Source organism: Aulostomus chinensis, chromosome 20 (assembly GCF_037954235.1).
Source record: "Aulostomus chinensis isolate RoL2024-O1b breed Wild chromosome 20, RoL_Achi_v1.0, whole genome shotgun sequence".
In the NCBI taxonomy this organism is placed as follows: domain Eukaryota; kingdom Metazoa; phylum Chordata; class Actinopteri; order Syngnathiformes; family Aulostomidae; genus Aulostomus; species Aulostomus chinensis.
Genome location: NC_141339.1, coordinates 5,820,789 through 5,837,927, shown reverse-complemented (window position 1 = coordinate 5,837,927; position 17,139 = coordinate 5,820,789). Strand labels below are relative to the sequence as shown.

Here is a 17,139-nt window from a genome sequence, read left to right as displayed (position 1 = left end):
AAGGTGTTTCCACCCGGTTTCGAACCGGGGACCTTTTGCGTGTTAGGCAAACGTGATTACCACTACACTATGGAAACTGCAAAGACCAGGAAAATGTCCACATCGCTGGGTCGCTAGGCCTGTTTTTGCTCCCATTCTCCCGAAGCCGGCGTTTTACTTTTTTATTCAGGTGTGCCGCGGCGCCCTGGACATTGAGGTCCTCGTTAGTATAGTGGACAGTATCTCCGCCTGTCACGCGGAAGACCGGGGTTCGATTCCCCGACGGGGAGTAGGCAGTGGGCAGGCTGCTATTCGGTCAAGAGTAACACAAACCCAAGTCCAGTGCTGCTACTGACCACTTGTGCCTGACGCTTACAAATCCTTTCATTACTATCCTCTATCAAATGTGTCCTCGTCTTGTGCAGACTGTTAAGTGGATTCTGTGTTTTGTCCGCTCCACTTGGACAATTTGGATCTCTGTCCTTTTTCTGGCGCAAACAAGTAAAACACCGCTGTTTCTCCCCACGGAGTCAGCAGGACTAACGCCGCCAAAGCTAGCCAGCTTCACCTACAGCTAGCCCAGCCGGGGCAGGAGGCTGGCACCGTGGCAGCAGCTGGCCAGCTTCACCTACAGCAAGCCAAGCCGGGTCTAACGTCATGCGGGGTGTTTTGGACAACTAAATGGTGAGGATACTGTCTAATAACAGGCTGCCGTGCCAATCTTTAAATACCGAAATAATAATGGAAGATTTGTGTGATTTGTTGAGGGGATCCAATTTGGCGGCTGCAGGATTGGGTTTCTCCTTTTCACAGACGATGTGGTCCTGCTGGCTTTAGCAGGCCGTGACCTTCAGCTCTCGCTGGTTTGCAGCCGATTGGGAAGCATCCAGGATGAGAATCAGCACCTCCAAGTCCGAGCCCATGGTCCACACCTGGATAAGGGTAGGATGCCATCCCAGGTCCCATTTCAAGCTCACTACTGATGGATGTGTCTATCCCATTTGAACTGCAACAGTGAGAATCAGTCGGTTGTATCATCTACTTCTGCAGATTGGTCAATTGAAGTTTCTGGAATCTCACCAAAACATGAGATCATCCTATGAGCTAGCCTGGCACCTTCAGGTAGCAATAAACCAACCTTCAATTTGACAGAACCAACATGGTCTGACAGAGCAGCAGTTATCAATCCTAGAACTTAGGGCAGATTAAAAAAAAATATATATATATATATATATTTTCCACTCTACATATTTGCTGTCGCTTGGTTTTCAAAGCTTAAGTTGCTCACTGATGTCCTGGCTACTGGGAAATATAATGTATTGTTTAGTTTTTAGCATGCTCTATCACTTTACCTTTATCAGTGTATGATGATGCTCTTACACCAGAAACAAATATGTTCAAGTTGATTTATTATTCAATGCGTAGGCCATGGCTCCTAAAATTAGCAGTGAAGGGGAGTACTTATAGTCAGTAGTACCTATAACCCTCCCTAAACCCACGATCAGAGCTCAGAGATCAAAGTCAGTTATTACATTGTCAGTGCCCAAAGTTCCCAAGGGACGACACTCGTTCAAATAAACATGAAACGTGCAAAAAACTGCCACCAGCTATCAGTTGCTCTGTCCTCTCCCCAGCAGCAGAAGCCACGCACAGTTCACGGGCCCCTTTACGCAGTGATCATCCCAACATGTGTTAAAGTTCCACAGTGCATTTCATTATGTCTTGAATTCTGGGAGCTTAGAATTCTGATGATCACAAAGTCCACACCATGTATAAGACGACGGAAACAGATCGCCGCAAACTTGCCAAAATGATCAATTTCGATTTGTTTAACTTTGGAGATGACTTTAAAACGTCTAACATGCATCTAGAGTATGACGAAGATCTCCCCAAGCCGGGTAATAGTAGGTAGGAGTGAAGCAAACTCATAAGCTTCTGAAAATACTCACTATAATAGCAGCTCTTCAAGTGGTGGATGGAGACTGGCAACCGCCCCCTTTGTGCTTGCCGAAGGAAAAGTGCTCCAAGGGCAATGACCGAACCGAGCAGGATTCTGCAAAACCTGATGAACGGTCATGCAGAAACAGGAGTCACGTCTTCCAGAAGAGGGATGTTTCCAAACCCTCTTGGTCCCTTGGCTGGTTCTCCCGATGGGACGAAACCCATTTGATACGAGGCTGTTTGCCTTCCCACGCAGCGTCAGCAATCAAACAGCGCTCCCCGAGAAAGGTTGGACTCTCTTTTTTTGCCCAGGGTGACAACCACTCTTGTGGTGTCCTCCCCACGGAGTCAGCGCATTGACTCCTTGCCAATACGTATCACAGGGCAGGGTAATGGGAAAGTTGGCCTCTTTGCAGTTACCACGAAGAGGTGTGTTCTGCTCTGTCTTTCCCCACCTTCCACCTTCACACCCATCTCTCCTGTCACCTGCCTTTGCCCATTTCTCCTCCCTTTGAGTGATTTCATGGGACTTGGCACTGACTCGCGGTCATCCCTACTAGGGTGGCGCAAAAGCATCCGCCACTTATAGGTGAATGTCGATAAAGGCTTTTTCCTCACGTATAACTGCAATCTTGGGAGGACAGGCTGAGACTCTGAAACATAGAAGTTAGCAAAATGAGACCCCACAAAACTGATATGCACTTCACTCTCAAGGCCAATTGTAAACTTTGCAGAGAAACGTGAAACACCGCCCTCAAGCTTTTCATGGTGTTTTTTTTTTGCCTTGCTACTTGGCGAGCATCCCTTTGTTTACCCCCACTTCAATATCTCCTTGACATTTGCTCGCCGTTTTCTTCAGACAGTGAAAGTCGGCAAGTTTGACCAATAATTTTGTGCAAACATGACAGAGGGAAGGTGTTTCCACCCGGTTTCGAACCGGGGACCTTTTGCGTGTTAGGCAAACGTGATTACCACTACACTATGGAAACTGCAAAGACCAGGAAAATGTCCACATCGCTGGGTCGCTAGGGCTGTTTTTTCTCCCATTCTCCCGAAGCCGGCGTTTTACTTTTTTATTCAGCTGTGCCGCGGCGCCCTGGACATTGAGGTCCTCGTTAGTATAGTGGACAGTATCTCCGCCTGTCACGCGGAAGACCGGGGTTCGATTCCCCGACGGGGAGTAGGCAGTGGGCAGGCTGCTATTCGGTCAAGAGTAACACAAACCCAAGTCCAGTGCTGCTACTGACCACTTGTGCCTGACGCTTACAAATCCTTTCATTACTATCCTCTATCAAATGTGTCCTCGTCTTGTGCAGACTGTTAAGTGGATTCTGTGTTTTGTCCGCTCCACTTGGACAATTTGGATCTCTGTCCTTTTTCTGGCGCAAACAAGTAAAACACCGCTGTTTCTCCCCACGGAGTCAGCAGGACTAACGCCGCCAAAGCTAGCCAGCTTCACCTACAGCTAGCCCAGCCGGGGCAGGAGGCTGGCACCGTGGCAGCAGCTGGCCAGCTTCACCTACAGCAAGCCAAGCCGGGTCTAACGTCATGCGGGGTGTTTTGGACAACTAAATGGTGAGGATACTGTCTAATAACAGGCTGCCGTGCCAATCTTTAAATACCGTAATAATAATGGAAGATTTGTGTGATTTGTTGAGGGGATCCAATTTGGCGGCTGCAGGATTGGGTTTCTCCTTTTCACAGACGATGTGGTCCTGCTGGCTTTAGCAGGCCGTGACCTTCAGCTCTCGCTGGTTTGCAGCCGATTGGGAAGCATCCAGGATGAGAATCAGCACCTCCAAGTCCGAGCCCATGGTCCACACCTGGATAAGGGTAGGATGCCATCCCAGGTCCCATTTCAAGCTCACTACTGATGGATGTGTCTATCCCATTTGAACTGCAACAGTGAGAATCAGTCGGTTGTATCATCTACTTCTGCAGATTGGTCAATTGAAGTTTCTGGAATCTCACCAAAACATGAGATCATCCTATGAGCTAGCCTGGCACCTTCAGGTAGCAATAAACCAACCTTCAATTTGACAGAACCAACATGGTCTGACAGAGCAGCAGTTATCAATCCTAGAACTTAGGGCAGATTAAAAAAAATATATATATATATATATTTTCCACTCTACATATTTGCTGTCGCTTGGTTTTCAAGGCTTAAGTTGCTCACTGATGTCCTGGCTACTGGGAAATATAATGTATTGTTTAGTTTTTAGCATGCTCTATCACTTTACCTTTATCAGTGTATGATGATGCTCTTACACCAGAAACAAATATGTTCAAGTTGATTTATTATTCAATGCGTAGGCCATGGCTCCTAAAATTAGCAGTGAAGGGGAGTACTTATAGTCAGTAGTACCTATAACCCTCCCTAAACCCACGATCAGAGCTCAGAGATCAAAGTCAGTTATTACATTGTCAGTGCCCAAAGTTCCCAAGGGACGACACTCGTTCAAATAAACATGAAACGTGCAAAAAACTGCCACCAGCTATCAGTTGCTCTGTCCTCTCCCCAGCAGCAGAAGCCACGCACAGTTCACGGGCCCCTTTACGCAGTGATCATCCCAACATGTGTTAAAGTTCCACAGTGCATTTCATTATGTCTTGAATTCTGGGAGCTTAGAATTCTGATGATCACAAAGTCCACACCATGTATAAGACGACGGAAACAGATCGCCGCAAACTTGCCAAAATGATCAATTTCGATTTGTTTGACTTTGGAGATGACTTTAAAACGTCTAACATGCATCTAGAGTATGACGAAGATCTCCCCAAGCCGGGTAATAGTAGGTAGGAGTGAAGCAAACTCATAAGCTTCTGAAAATACTCACTATAATAGCAGCTCTTCAAGTGGTGGATGGAGACTGGCAACCGCCCCCTTTGTGCTTGCCGAAGGAAAAGTGCTCCAAGGGCAATGACCGAACCGAGCAGGATTCTGCAAAACCTGATGAACGGTCATGCAGAAACAGGAGTCACGTCTTCCAGAAGAGGGATGTTTCCAAACCCTCTTGGTCCCTTGGCTGGTTCTCCCGATGGGACGAAACCCATTTGATACGAGGCTGTTTGCCTTCCCACGCAGCGTCAGCAATCAAACAGCGCTCCCCGAGAAAGGTTGGACTCTCTTTTTTTGCCCAGGGTGACAACCACTCTTGTGGTGTCCTCCCCACGGAGTCAGCGCATTGACTCCTTGCCAATACGTATCACAGGGCAGGGTAATGGGAAAGTTGGCCTCTTTGCAGTTACCACGAAGAGGTGTGTTCTGCTCTGTCTTTCCCCACCTTCCACCTTCACACCCATCTCTCCTGTCACCTGCCTTTGCCCATTTCTCCTCCCTTTGAGTGATGTCATGGGACTTGGCACTGACTCGCGGTCATCCCTACTAGGGTGGCGCAAAAGCATCCGCCACTTATAGGTGAATGTCGATAAAGGCTTTTTCCTCACGTATAACTGCAATCTTGGGAGGACAGGCTGAGACTCTGAAACATAGAAGTTAGCAAAATGAGACCCCACAAAACTGATATGCACTTCACTCTCAAGGCCAATTGTAAACTTTGCAGAGAAACGTGAAACACCGCCCTCAAGCTTTTCATGGTGTTTTTTTTTTGCCTTGCTACTTGGCGAGCATCCCTTTGTTTACCCCCACTTCAATATCTCCTTGACATTTGCTCGCCGTTTTCTTCAGACAGTGAAAGTCGGCAAGTTTGACCAATAATTTTGTGCAAACATGACAGAGGGAAGGTGTTTCCACCCGGTTTCGAACCGGGGACCTTTTGCGTGTTAGGCAAACGTGATTACCACTACACTATGGAAACTGCAAAGACCAGGAAAATGTCCACATCGCTGGGTCGCTAGGCCTGTTTTTGCTCCCATTCTCCCGAAGCCGGCGTTTTACTTTTTTATTCAGGTGTGCCGCGGCGCCCTGGACATTGAGGTCCTCGTTAGTATAGTGGACAGTATCTCCGCCTGTCACGCGGAAGACCGGGGTTCGATTCCCCGACGGGGAGTAGGCAGTGGGCAGGCTGCTATTCGGTCAAGAGTAACACAAACCCAAGTCCAGTGCTGCTACTGACCACTTGTGCCTGACGCTTACAAATCCTTTCATTACTATCCTCTATCAAATGTGTCCTCGTCTTGTGCAGACTGTTAAGTGGATTCTGTGTTTTGTCCGCTCCACTTGGACAATTTGGATCTCTGTCCTTTTTCTGGCGCAAACAAGTAAAACACCGCTGTTTCTCCCCACGGAGTCAGCAGGACTAACGCCGCCAAAGCTAGCCAGCTTCACCTACAGCTAGCCCAGCCGGGGCAGGAGGCTGGCACCGTGGCAGCAGCTGGCCAGCTTCACCTACAGCAAGCCAAGCCGGGTCTAACGTCATGCGGGGTGTTTTGGACAACTAAATGGTGAGGATACTGTCTAATAACAGGCTGCCGTGCCAATCTTTAAATACCGTAATAATAATGGAAGATTTGTGTGATTTGTTGAGGGGATCCAATTTGGCGGCTGCAGGATTGGGTTTCTCCTTTTCACAGACGATGTGGTCCTGCTGGCTTTAGCAGGCCGTGACCTTCAGCTCTCGCTGGTTTGCAGCCGATTGGGAAGCATCCAGGATGAGAATCAGCACCTCCAAGTCCGAGCCCATGGTCCACACCTGGATAAGGGTAGGATGCCATCCCAGGTCCCATTTCAAGCTCACTACTGATGGATGTGTCTATCCCATTTGAACTGCAACAGTGAGAATCAGTCGGTTGTATCATCTACTTCTGCAGATTGGTCAATTGAAGTTTCTGGAATCTCACCAAAACATGAGATCATCCTATGAGCTAGCCTGGCACCTTCAGGTAGCAATAAACCAACCTTCAATTTGACAGAACCAACATGGTCTGACAGAGCAGCAGTTATCAATCCTAGAACTTAGGGCAGATTAAAAAAAATATATATATATATATATTTTCCACTCTACATATTTGCTGTCGCTTGGTTTTCAAGGCTTAAGTTGCTCACTGATGTCCTGGCTACTGGGAAATATAATGTATTGTTTAGTTTTTAGCATGCTCTATCACTTTACCTTTATCAGTGTATGATGATGCTCTTACACCAGAAACAAATATGTTCAAGTTGATTTATTATTCAATGCGTAGGCCATGGCTCCTAAAATTAGCAGTGAAGGGGAGTACTTATAGTCAGTAGTACCTATAACCCTCCCTAAACCCACGATCAGAGCTCAGAGATCAAAGTCAGTTATTACATTGTCAGTGCCCAAAGTTCCCAAGGGACGACACTCGTTCAAATAAACATGAAACGTGCAAAAAACTGCCACCAGCTATCAGTTGCTCTGTCCTCTCCCCAGCAGCAGAAGCCACGCACAGTTCACGGGCCCCTTTACGCAGTGATCATCCCAACATGTGTTAAAGTTCCACAGTGCATTTCATTATGTCTTGAATTCTGGGAGCTTAGAATTCTGATGATCACAAAGTCCACACCATGTATAAGACGACGGAAACAGATCGCCGCAAACTTGCCAAAATGATCAATTTCGATTTGTTTGACTTTGGAGATGATTTTAAAACGTCTAACATGCATCTAGAGTATGACGAAGATCTCCCCAAGCCGGGTAATAGTAGGTAGGAGTGAAGCAAACTCATAAGCTTCTGAAAATACTCACTATAATAGCAGCTCTTCAAGTGGTGGATGGAGACTGGCAACCGCCCCCTTTGTGCTTGCCGAAGGAAAAGTGCTCCAAGGGCAATGACCGAACCGAGCAGGATTCTGCAAAACCTGATGAACGGTCATGCAGAAACAGGAGTCACGTCTTCCAGAAGAGGGATGTTTCCAAACCCTCTTGGTCCCTTGGCTGGCTCTCCCGATGGGACGAAACCCATTTGATACGAGGCTGTTTGCCTTCCCACGCAGCGTCAGCAATCAAACAGCGCTCCCCGAGAAAGGTTGGACTCTCTTTTTTTGCCCAGGGTGACAACCACTCTTGTGGTGTCCTCCCCACGGAGTCAGCGCATTGACTCCTTTCCAATACGTATCACAGGGCAGGGTAATGGGAAAGTTGGCCTCTTTGCAGTTACCACGAAGAGGTGTGTTCTGCTCTGTCTTTCCCCACCTTCCACCTTCACACCCATCTCTCCTGTCACCTGCCTTTGCCCATTTCTCCTCCCTTTGAGTGATTTCATGGGACTTGGCACTGACTCGCGGTCATCCCTACTAGGGTGGCGCAAAAGCATCCGCCACTTATAGGTGAATGTCGATAAAGGCTTTTTCCTCACGTATAACTGCAATCTTGGGAGGACAGGCTGAGACTCTGAAACATAGAAGTTAGCAAAATGAGACCCCACAAAACTGATATGCACTTCACTCTCAAGGCCAATTGTAAACTTTGCAGAGAAACGTGAAACACCGCCCTCAAGCTTTTCATGGTGTTTTTTTTTTGCCTTGCTACTTGGCGAGCATCCCTTTGTTTACCCCCACTTCAATATCTCCTTGACATTTGCTCGCCGTTTTCTTCAGACAGTGAAAGTCGGCAAGTTTGACCAATAATTTTGTGCAAACATGACAGAGGGAAGGTGTTTCCACCCGGTTTCGAACCGGGGACCTTTTGCGTGTTAGGCAAACGTGATTACCACTACACTATGGAAACTGCAAAGACCAGGAAAATGTCCACATCGCTGGGTCGCTAGGCCTGTTTTTGCTCCCATTCTCCCGAAGCCGGCGTTTTACTTTTTTATTCAGGTGTGCCGCGGCGCCCTGGACATTGAGGTCCTCGTTAGTATAGTGGACAGTATCTCCGCCTGTCACGCGGAAGACCGGGGTTCGATTCCCCGACGGGGAGTAGGCAGTGGGCAGGCTGCTATTCGGTCAAGAGTAACACAAACCCAAGTCCAGTGCTGCTACTGACCACTTGTGCCTGACGCTTACAAATCCTTTCATTACTATCCTCTATCAAATGTGTCCTCGTCTTGTGCAGACTGTTAAGTGGATTCTGTGTTTTGTCCGCTCCACTTGGACAATTTGGATCTCTGTCCTTTTTCTGGCGCAAACAAGTAAAACACCGCTGTTTCTCCCCACGGAGTCAGCAGGACTAACGCCGCCAAAGCTAGCCAGCTTCACCTACAGCTAGCCCAGCCGGGGCAGGAGGCTGGCACCGTGGCAGCAGCTGGCCAGCTTCACCTACAGCAAGCCAAGCCGGGTCTAACGTCATGCGGGGTGTTTTGGACAACTAAATGGTGAGGATACTGTCTAATAACAGGCTGCCGTGCCAATCTTTAAATACCGTAATAATAATGGAAGATTTGTGTGATTTGTTGAGGGGATCCAATTTGGCGGCTGCAGGATTGGGTTTCTCCTTTTCACAGACGATGTGGTCCTGCTGGCTTTAGCAGGCCGTGACCTTCAGCTCTCGCTGGTTTGCAGCCGATTGGGAAGCATCCAGGATGAGAATCAGCACCTCCAAGTCCGAGCCCATGGTCCACACCTGGATAAGGGTAGGATGCCATCCCAGGTCCCATTTCAAGCTCACTACTGATGGATGTGTCTATCCCATTTGAACTGCAACAGTGAGAATCAGTCGGTTGTATCATCTACTTCTGCAGATTGGTCAATTGAAGTTTCTGGAATCTCACCAAAACATGAGATCATCCTATGAGCTAGCCTGGCACCTTCAGGTAGCAATAAACCAACCTTCAATTTGACAGAACCAACATGGTCTGACAGAGCAGCAGTTATCAATCCTAGAACTTAGGGCAGATTAAAAAAAAATATATATATATATATATTTTCCACTCTACATATTTGCTGTCGCTTGGTTTTCAAGGCTTAAGTTGCTCACTGATGTCCTGGCTACTGGGAAATATAATGTATTGTTTAGTTTTTAGCATGCTCTATCACTTTACCTTTATCAGTGTATGATGATGCTCTTACACCAGAAACAAATATGTTCAAGTTGATTTATTATTCAATGCGTAGGCCATGGCTCCTAAAATTAGCAGTGAAGGGGAGTACTTATAGTCAGTAGTACCTATAACCCTCCCTAAACCCACGATCAGAGCTCAGAGATCAAAGTCAGTTATTACATTGTCAGTGCCCAAAGTTCCCAAGGGACGACACTCGTTCAAATAAACATGAAACGTGCAAAAAACTGCCACCAGCTATCAGTTGCTCTGTCCTCTCCCCAGCAGCAGAAGCCACGCACAGTTCACGGGCCCCTTTACGCAGTGATCATCCCAACATGTGTTAAAGTTCCACAGTGCATTTCATTATGTCTTGAATTCTGGGAGCTTAGAATTCTGATGATCACAAAGTCCACCCCATGTATAAGACGACGGAAACAGATCGCCGCAAACTTGCCAAAATGATCAATTTCGATTTGTTTGACTTTGGAGATGACTTTAAAACGTCTAACATGCATCTAGAGTATGACGAAGATCTCCCCAAGCCGGGTAATAGTAGGTAGGAGTGAAGCAAACTCATAAGCTTCTGAAAATACTCACTATAATAGCCACTCTTCAAGTGGTGGATGGAGACTGGCAACCGCCCCCTTTGTGCTTGCCGAAGGAAAAGTGCTCCAAGGGCAATGACCGAACCGAGCAGGATTCTGCAAAACCTGATGAACGGTCATGCAGAAACAGGAGTCACGTCTTCCAGAAGAGGGATGTTTCCAAACCCTCTTGGTCCCTTGGCTGGTTCTCCCGATGGGACGAAACCCATTTGATACGAGGCTGTTTGCCTTCCCACGCAGCGTCAGCAATCAAACAGCGCTCCCCGAGAAAGGTTGGACTCTCTTTTTTTGCCCAGGGTGACAACCACTCTTGTGGTGTCCTCCCCACGGAGTCAGCGCATTGACTCCTTGCCAATACGTATCACAGGGCAGGGTAATGGGAAAGTTGGCCTCTTTGCAGTTACCACGAAGAGGTGTGTTCTGCTCTGTCTTTCCCCACCTTCCACCTTCACACCCATCTCTCCTGTCACCTGCCTTTGCCCATTTCTCCTCCCTTTGAGTGATGTCATGGGACTTGGCACTGACTCGCGGTCATCCCTACTAGGGTGGCGCAAAAGCATCCGCCACTTATAGGTGAATGTCGATAAAGGCTTTTTCCTCACGTATAACTGCAATCTTGGGAGGACAGGCTGAGACTCTGAAACATAGAAGTTAGCAAAATGAGACCCCACAAAACTGATATGCACTTCACTCTCAAGGCCAATTGTAAACTTTGCAGAGAAACGTGAAACACCGCCCTCAAGCTTTTCATGGTGTTTTTTTTTTGCCTTGCTACTTGGCGAGCATCCCTTTGTTTACCCCCACTTCAATATCTCCTTGACATTTGCTCGCCGTTTTCTTCAGACAGTGAAAGTCGGCAAGTTTGACCAATAATTTTGTGCAAACATGACAGAGGGAAGGTGTTTCCACCCGGTTTCGAACCGGGGACCTTTTGCGTGTTAGGCAAACGTGATTACCACTACACTATGGAAACTGCAAAGACCAGGAAAATGTCCACATCGCTGGGTCGCTAGGCCTGTTTTTGCTCCCATTCTCCCGAAGCCGGCGTTTTACTTTTTTATTCAGGTGTGCCGCGGCGCCCTGGACATTGAGGTCCTCGTTAGTATAGTGGACAGTATCTCCGCCTGTCACGCGGAAGACCGGGGTTCGATTCCCCGACGGGGAGTAGGCAGTAGGCAGTGGGCAGGCTGCTATTCGGTCAAGAGTAACACAAACCCAAGTCCAGTGCTGCTACTGACCACTTGTGCCTGACGCTTACAAATCCTTTCATTACTATCCTCTATCAAATGTGTCCTCGTCTTGTGCAGACTGTTAAGTGGATTCTGTGTTTTGTCCGCTCCACTTGGACAATTTGGATCTCTGTCCTTTTTCTGGCGCAAACAAGTAAAACACCGCTGTTTCTCCCCACGGAGTCAGCAGGACTAACGCCGCCAAAGCTAGCAAGCTTCACCTACAGCTAGCCCAGCCGGGGCAGGAGGCTGGCACCGTGGCAGCAGCTGGCCAGCTTCACCTACAGCAAGCCAAGCCGGGTCTAACGTCATGCGGGGTGTTTTGGACAACTAAATGGTGAGGATACTGTCTAATAACAGGCTGCCGTGCCAATCTTTAAATACCGTAATAATAATGGAAGATTTGTGTGATTTGTTGAGGGGATCCAATTTGGCGGCTGCAGGATTGGGTTTCTCCTTTTCACAGACGATGTGGTCCTGCTGGCTTTAGCAGGCCGTGACCTTCAGCTCTCGCTGGTTTGCAGCCGATTGGGAAGCATCCAGGATGAGAATCAGCACCTCCAAGTCCGAGCCCATGGTCCACACCTGGATAAGGGTAGGATGCCATCCCAGGTCCCATTTCAAGCTCACTACTGATGGATGTGTCTATCCCATTTGAACTGCAACAGTGAGAATCAGTCGGTTGTATCATCTACTTCTGCAGATTGGTCAATTGAAGTTTCTGGAATCTCACCAAAACATGAGATCATCCTATGAGCTAGCCTGGCACCTTCAGGTAGCAATAAACCAACCTTCAATTTGACAGAACCAACATGGTCTGACAGAGCAGCAGTTATCAATCCTAGAACTTAGGGCAGATTAAAAAAAATATATATATATATATATATTTTCCACTCTACATATTTGCTGTCGCTTGGTTTTCAAGGCTTAAGTTGCTCACTGATGTCCTGGCTACTGGGAAATATAATGTATTGTTTAGTTTTTAGCATGCTCTATCACTTTACCTTTATCAGTGTATGATGATGCTCTTACACCAGAAACAAATATGTTCAAGTTGATTTATTATTCAATGCGTAGGCCATGGCTCCTAAAATTAGCAGTGAAGGGGAGTACTTATAGTCAGTAGTACCTATAACCCTCCCTAAACCCACGATCAGAGCTCAGAGATCAAAGTCAGTTATTACATTGTCAGTGCCCAAAGTTCCCAAGGGACGACACTCGTTCAAATAAACATGAAACGTGCAAAAAACTGCCACCAGCTATCAGTTGCTCTGTCCTCTCCCCAGCAGCAGAAGCCACGCACAGTTCACGGGCCCCTTTACGCAGTGATCATCCCAACATGTGTTAAAGTTCCACAGTGCATTTCATTATGTCTTGAATTCTGGGAGCTTAGAATTCTGATGATCACAAAGTCCACACCATGTATAAGACGACGGAAACAGATCGCCGCAAACTTGCCAAAATGATCAATTTCGATTTGTTTGACTTTGGAGATGACTTTAAAACGTCTAACATGCATCTAGAGTATGACGAAGATCTCCCCAAGCCGGGTAATAGTAGGTAGGAGTGAAGCAAACTCATAAGCTTCTGAAAATACTCACTATAATAGCAGCTCTTCAAGTGGTGGATGGAGACTGGCAACCGCCCCCTTTGTGCTTGCCGAAGGAAAAGTGCTCCAAGGGCAATGACCGAACCGAGCAGGATTCTGCAAAACCTGATGAACGGTCATGCAGAAACAGGAGTCACGTCTTCCAGAAGAGGGATGTTTCCAAACCCTCTTGGTCCCTTGGCTGGTTCTCCCGATGGGACGAAACCCATTTGATACGAGGCTGTTTGCCTTCCCACGCAGCGTCAGCAATCAAACAGCGCTCCCCGAGAAAGGTTGGACTCTCTTTTTTTGCCCAGGGTGACAACCACTCTTGTGGTGTCCTCCCCACGGAGTCAGCGCATTGACTCCTTGCCAATACGTATCACAGGGCAGGGTAATGGGAAAGTTGGCCTCTTTGCAGTTACCACGAAGAGGTGTGTTCTGCTCTGTCTTTCCCCACCTTCCACCTTCACACCCATCTCTCCTGTCACCTGCCTTTGCCCATTTCTCCTCCCTTTGAGTGATGTCATGGGACTTGGCACTGACTCGCGGTCATCCCTACTAGGGTGGCGCAAAAGCATCCGCCACTTATAGGTGAATGTCGATAAAGGCTTTTTCCTCACGTATAACTGCAATCTTGGGAGGACAGGCTGAGACTCTGAAACATAGAAGTTAGCAAAATGAGACCCCACAAAACTGATATGCACTTCACTCTCAAGGCCAATTGTAAACTTTGCAGAGAAACGTGAAACACCGCCCTCAAGCTTTTCATGGTGTTTTTTTTTTGCCTTGCTACTTGGCGAGCATCCCTTTGTTTACCCCCACTTCAATATCTCCTTGACATTTGCTCGCCGTTTTCTTCAGACAGTGAAAGTCGGCAAGTTTGACCAATAATTTTGTGCAAACATGACAGAGGGAAGGTGTTTCCACCCGGTTTCGAACCGGGGACCTTTTGCGTGTTAGGCAAACGTGATTACCACTACACTATGGAAACTGCAAAGACCAGGAAAATGTCCACATCGCTGGGTCGCTAGGCCTGTTTTTGCTCCCATTCTCCCGAAGCCGGCGTTTTACTTTTTTATTCAGGTGTGCCGCGGCGCCCTGGACATTGAGGTCCTCGTTAGTATAGTGGACAGTATCTCCGCCTGTCACGCGGAAGACCGGGGTTCGATTCCCCGACGGGGAGTAGGCAGTGGGCAGGCTGCTATTCGGTCAAGAGTAACACAAACCCAAGTCCAGTGCTGCTACTGACCACTTGTGCCTGACGCTTACAAATCCTTTCATTACTATCCTCTATCAAATGTGTCCTCGTCTTGTGCAGACTGTTAAGTGGATTCTGTGTTTTGTCCGCTCCACTTGGACAATTTGGATCTCTGTCCTTTTTCTGGCGCAAACAAGTAAAACACCGCTGTTTCTCCCCACGGAGTCAGCAGGACTAACGCCGCCAAAGCTAGCCAGCTTCACCTACAGCTAGCCCAGCCGGGGCAGGAGGCTGGCACCGTGGCAGCAGCTGGCCAGCTTCACCTACAGCAAGCCAAGCCGGGTCTAACGTCATGCGGGGTGTTTTGGACAACTAAATGGTGAGGATACTGTCTAATAACAGGCTGCCGTGCCAATCTTTAAATACCGTAATAATAATGGAAGATTTGTGTGATTTGTTGAGGGGATCCAATTTGGCGGCTGCAGGATTGGGTTTCTCCTTTTCACAGACGATGTGGTCCTGCTGGCTTTAGCAGGCCGTGACCTTCAGCTCTCGCTGGTTTGCAGCCGATTGGGAAGCATCCAGGATGAGAATCAGCACCTCCAAGTCCGAGCCCATGGTCCACACCTGGATAAGGGTAGGATGCCATCCCAGGTCCCATTTCAAGCTCACTACTGATGGATGTGTCTATCCCATTTGAACTGCAACAGTGAGAATCAGTCGGTTGTATCATCTACTTCTGCAGATTGGTCAATTGAAGTTTCTGGAATCTCACCAAAACATGAGATCATCCTATGAGCTAGCCTGGCACCTTCAGGTAGCAATAAACCAACCTTCAATTGTCAAACCAACATGGTCTGACAGAGCAGCAGTTATCAATCCTAGAACTTAGGGCAGATTAAAAAAAAAAATATATATATATATATATATATTTTCCACTCTACATATTTGCTGTCGCTTGGTTTTCAAGGCTTAAGTTGCTCACTGATGTCCTGGCTACTGGGAAATATAATGTATTGTTTAGTTTTTAGCATGCTCTATCACTTTACCTTTATCAGTGTATGATGATGCTCTTACACCAGAAACAAATATGTTCAAGTTGATTTATTATTCAATGCGTAGGCCATGGCTCCTAAAATTAGCAGTGAAGGGGAGTACTTATAGTCAGTAGTACCTATAACCCTCCCTAAACCCACGATCAGAGCTCAGAGATCAAAGTCAGTTATTACATTGTCAGTGCCCAAAGTTCCCAAGGGACGACACTCGTTCAAATAAACATGAAACGTGCAAAAAACTGCCACCAGCTATCAGTTGCTCTGTCCTCTCCCCAGCAGCAGAAGCCACGCACAGTTCACGGGCCCCTTTACGCAGTGATCATCCCAACATGTGTTAAAGTTCCACAGTGCATTTCATTATGTCTTGAATTCTGGGAGCTTAGAATTCTGATGATCACAAAGTCCACACCATGTATAAGACGACGGAAACAGATCGCCGCAAACTTGCCAAAATGATCAATTTCGATTTGTTTGACTTTGGAGATGACTTTAAAACGTCTAACATGCATCTAGAGTATGACGAAGATCTCCCCAAGCCGGGTAATAGTAGGTAGGAGTGAAGCAAACTCATAAGCTTCTGAAAATACTCACTATAATAGCAGCTCTTCAAGTGGTGGATGGAGACTGGCAACCGCCCCCTTTGTGCTTGCCGAAGGAAAAGTGCTCCAAGGGCAATGACCGAACCGAGCAGGATTCTGCAAAACCTGATGAACGGTCATGCAGAAACAGGAGTCACGTCTTCCAGAAGAGGGATGTTTCCAAACCCTCTTGGTCCCTTGGCTGGTTCTCCCGATGGGACGAAACCCATTTGATACGAGGCTGTTTGCCTTCCCACGCAGCGTCAGCAATCAAACAGCGCTCCCCGAGAAAGGTTGGACTCTCTTTTTTTGCCCAGGGTGACAACCACTCTTGTGGTGTCCTCCCCACGGAGTCAGCGCATTGACTCCTTGCCAATACGTATCACAGGGCAGGGTAATGGGAAAGTTGGCCTCTTTGCAGTTACCACGAAGAGGTGTGTTCTGCTCTGTCTTTCCCCACCTTCCACCTTCACACCCATCTCTCCTGTCACCTGCCTTTGCCCATTTCTCCTCCCTTTGAGTGATGTCATGGGACTTGGCACTGACTCGCGGTCATCCCTACTAGGGTGGCGCAAAAGCATCCGCCACTTATAGGTGAATGTCGATAAAGGCTTTTTCCTCACGTATAACTGCAATCTTGGGAGGACAGGCTGAGACTCTGAAACATAGAAGTTAGCAAAATGAGACCCCACAAAACTGATATGCACTTCACTCTCAAGGCCAATTGTAAACTTTGCAGAGAAACGTGAAACACCGCCCTCAAGCTTTTCATGGTGTTTTTTTTTTGCCTTGCTACTTGGCGAGCATCCCTTTGTTTACCCCCACTTCAATATCTCCTTGACATTTGCTCGCCGTTTTCTTCAGACAGTGAAAGTCGGCAAGTTTGACCAATAATTTTGTGCAAACATGACAGAGGGAAGGTGTTTCCACCCGGTTTCGAACCGGGGACCTTTTGCGTGTTAGGCAAACGTGATTACCACTACACTATGGAAACTGCAAAGACCAGGAAAATGTCCACATCGCTGGGTCGCTAGGCCTGTTTTTGCTCCCATTCTCCCGAAGCC

The 17,139-nt window shown here is 47.5% G+C and overlaps 13 non-coding genes across 13 annotated transcripts; 6 read left to right on the top strand and 7 right to left on the bottom strand.

Moving 5' to 3' along the window:
* Positions 1 to 4: 4 nt before the first annotated feature.
* Positions 5 to 77, bottom strand: trnav-aac (transfer RNA valine (anticodon AAC)). The gene has a single exon. It is a non-coding gene; the product is annotated as a tRNA-Val (tRNA).
* A 120-nt stretch (positions 78 to 197) lies between these two features.
* On the top strand, positions 198 to 269 carry trnad-guc (transfer RNA aspartic acid (anticodon GUC)). Its single transcript has one exon. It is a non-coding gene; the product is annotated as a tRNA-Asp (tRNA).
* A 2,567-nt stretch (positions 270 to 2,836) lies between these two features.
* On the bottom strand, positions 2,837 to 2,909 carry trnav-aac (transfer RNA valine (anticodon AAC)). Its single transcript has one exon. It is a non-coding gene; the product is annotated as a tRNA-Val (tRNA).
* Positions 2,910 to 3,029: 120 nt separating this feature from the next.
* trnad-guc (transfer RNA aspartic acid (anticodon GUC)) lies at positions 3,030 to 3,101 on the top strand. Its single transcript has one exon. It is a non-coding gene; the product is annotated as a tRNA-Asp (tRNA).
* Positions 3,102 to 5,665: 2,564 nt separating this feature from the next.
* trnav-aac (transfer RNA valine (anticodon AAC)) lies at positions 5,666 to 5,738 on the bottom strand. The gene has a single exon. It is a non-coding gene; the product is annotated as a tRNA-Val (tRNA).
* Positions 5,739 to 5,858: 120 nt separating this feature from the next.
* trnad-guc (transfer RNA aspartic acid (anticodon GUC)) lies at positions 5,859 to 5,930 on the top strand. Its single transcript has one exon. It is a non-coding gene; the product is annotated as a tRNA-Asp (tRNA).
* Positions 5,931 to 8,494: 2,564 nt separating this feature from the next.
* trnav-aac (transfer RNA valine (anticodon AAC)) lies at positions 8,495 to 8,567 on the bottom strand. The gene has a single exon. It is a non-coding gene; the product is annotated as a tRNA-Val (tRNA).
* Positions 8,568 to 8,687: 120 nt separating this feature from the next.
* trnad-guc (transfer RNA aspartic acid (anticodon GUC)) lies at positions 8,688 to 8,759 on the top strand. Its single transcript has one exon. It is a non-coding gene; the product is annotated as a tRNA-Asp (tRNA).
* Positions 8,760 to 11,324: 2,565 nt separating this feature from the next.
* trnav-aac (transfer RNA valine (anticodon AAC)) lies at positions 11,325 to 11,397 on the bottom strand. Its single transcript has one exon. It is a non-coding gene; the product is annotated as a tRNA-Val (tRNA).
* A 120-nt stretch (positions 11,398 to 11,517) lies between these two features.
* Positions 11,518 to 11,589, top strand: trnad-guc (transfer RNA aspartic acid (anticodon GUC)). Its single transcript has one exon. It is a non-coding gene; the product is annotated as a tRNA-Asp (tRNA).
* Positions 11,590 to 14,162: 2,573 nt separating this feature from the next.
* trnav-aac (transfer RNA valine (anticodon AAC)) lies at positions 14,163 to 14,235 on the bottom strand. Its single transcript has one exon. It is a non-coding gene; the product is annotated as a tRNA-Val (tRNA).
* A 120-nt stretch (positions 14,236 to 14,355) lies between these two features.
* Positions 14,356 to 14,427, top strand: trnad-guc (transfer RNA aspartic acid (anticodon GUC)). The gene has a single exon. It is a non-coding gene; the product is annotated as a tRNA-Asp (tRNA).
* A 2,569-nt stretch (positions 14,428 to 16,996) lies between these two features.
* On the bottom strand, positions 16,997 to 17,069 carry trnav-aac (transfer RNA valine (anticodon AAC)). Its single transcript has one exon. It is a non-coding gene; the product is annotated as a tRNA-Val (tRNA).
* Between the last annotated feature and the right edge of the window lie 70 nt (positions 17,070 to 17,139).